Source organism: Ceratotherium simum, chromosome 33, assembly GCF_057802395.1.
Source record: "Ceratotherium simum simum isolate JZ-2026a chromosome 33, ASM5780239v1, whole genome shotgun sequence".
NCBI classification, from domain to species: domain Eukaryota; kingdom Metazoa; phylum Chordata; class Mammalia; order Perissodactyla; family Rhinocerotidae; genus Ceratotherium; species Ceratotherium simum.
The window spans coordinates 23,317,052-23,319,387 of record NC_141932.1 but is presented as its reverse complement, the minus strand read 5'-3'; positions in this window follow the sequence as shown (position 1 = coordinate 23,319,387).

The following is a 2,336-nucleotide window of genomic DNA, read 5'->3' as shown; positions in this document are numbered from 1 at the left end:
GCTGGGGGATCTTGTAAGTGTTCATGTTTAGTTAGTTTGTACCACACAGCACGTAAGTCATTAACATATCAAACTCCTCTGCCAGCTGGCAAGCAGTGGCTTCTCTGTGTGCCTGCCAACTCAGCCCCTCCCCAGGTGCCCCCTACAGTCCAGCAGCTCCTCCGTGACACAGGCCCATTGCTATAGCCTGCAGTCTGTCTGATTGTTCAGACCCAGGTTTCATATCAGTCATTAAATATTTTGAATGTCAACACCTATCTAGTGTCTAGCTTAAGAAGGGCACTCTGGAGAGGTTAGGATTTTTGTTTTAGTTGCAAGTAGCAAAAATTTCACTCAAATAGTCAATATGGAAATGGTAATTTATGGGCTTTGTTAATATAGGCTTCAGGTACAGTTTGATCCAGAAGTCCTTAATGTCCAGAGGATTCTGGCTCCATTTCTCTGTCGCTTTCCCTGCTCTGCCCTCCTCTGAGTGTGGTCTCTGACCTCAGGCCAGCCCCCCTCATGGTTTGAAGCTGCACATCCACGTCTTTTTTTTTTTTTTTTTTTTGTGAGGAAGGTCAGCCCTGTGCTAACATTCGATGCCAATCCTCCTCTTTTTGCCGAGGAAGATTGGCCCTGGGCTAATATCCATGCCCATCTTCTTCTACTTTATATGGGACGCTGCCACAGCATGGCTTGACAAGTGGTGCGTCCGTGCGTGCTTGGATCTGAATCTGCGAACCCTCGGGCCGCTGAAGCGGAGCGTGCGCACTTAACCGCTACACCACGGGGTGGGCCCCCCACAAGTCTTATTGTCCAGAGAAAGAAGGGGCTGGAGTCCAACTTTCCCAAGCAAAAGCCCTGTCAGTTACTCTGATTGGATGAGGTTGTGTCATAAGCTCACCACTTTACCACTCACACTGCCTGAGGGATGGGACCTTGATTGGTTTAAGCCAGTCAGAGCCCACCCCTGGAGCTGTCAGTCCCACCCTAACCTCTTGCTTATGTGTGAGGAAGGGCAGTTCTTATAAGGAAAATGTGCTGTCAGGAAGGGGAAAAGGAGACTGAAAGGCGAGAATCAAATGTGCCGTTGTACTCCACTCCCTGTCCACCCGGTGGGCTCAACTCCAGCCCCTCCCCGGAGGTCTTGGGTGAAGCGACTATGGAGGTCCTCTGACCGTGCCCCTCCAGTCCTCCACTCCAGGAGTAGAGGCCCAGGGGACACGCACTCTGAGGGGACACCAGGGCAGACAGCGGGACCAGCTTGTCCACGATGAGACAGCAAAGCCCCAGAGCAGGCAACGCCGCTGAGGTCATGTTATGGATCTTGGGAATTATCAGAGGTGAGAAGCCGAAGGCTGTGGTCAGATGTAGAAAGATGCCCCTGGCTGCCCTGTGGAGGATGGCTCAGGACCGGAGGCAGAGATCCAGGGAGGCAATAAGCCATGGACCTGGGCAGAAGAGGATGGTGCTGGACCAAAGCCTGGTGTGGGGAGGAGGGGAGGGGCCAGGTGGAGCGATGCTCAGGAGGCCTGTGGACAGGCTGTGGGGCTGGCGGGCCATGAGGGAGTGGGGGTGACGAAGGCATTTAGGAAAAGGCCCAGTGCTCTGCTCTGGAGACGGGGGGACAAAGAGGCTGTCCCTGAGATAAGGTGCAGGGAGAAGGAGCAGGTTTGGGGGAGACACTGAGGCCAACTGGTGTCATGGTGCATGTGGGAGGTCCCAGAGACTTCTAGAGGAGGCGACGCAGGAGGCTGCAGGAACCTGGGGCTCGGGAGGAAGGTCATTGACGGTCAAGCAGTGTGGCACAATAGTCAGCAGTATAGTCTCCTCTGTCAACAAAACTAATTGCATTGATGCGATTAAGGAGGATGTGATGAGATAATATCCTGGTTTGCCCTATCTTAGTCCATTTAGGCTGCTGTAACAGAATACCTTAGACTGGTGGTTTACAAACAACAGAAATTTATTTTTATTATTTTTTTTTTTAAAGATTTTATTTATTTTATTTTTTCCCCCCAAAGCCCCAGTAGATAGTTGTATGTCATAGCTGCACATCCTTCTAGTTGCTGTATGTGGGACTCGGCCTCAGGATGGACGGAGAAGTGGTGCCTCGATGCGCACCCGGGATCCGAACCCGGGCCACCAGCATTGCAGTGCGCGCACTTAACCACCAAGCCACAGGGCCGGCCCCAACAGAAATTTATTGCTCACAGTCATGGAGGCCGGAAGTCCAAGATATGGTGCTCGCAGATTTGGTGTCTCACATGTGAGCTGTGTCCTCACAGGGTGGAAGGGGTGAGGGAGGTGTCTGGGGTCTCTTTTATAAGGGCATTAATCTCAATTATGAGGAC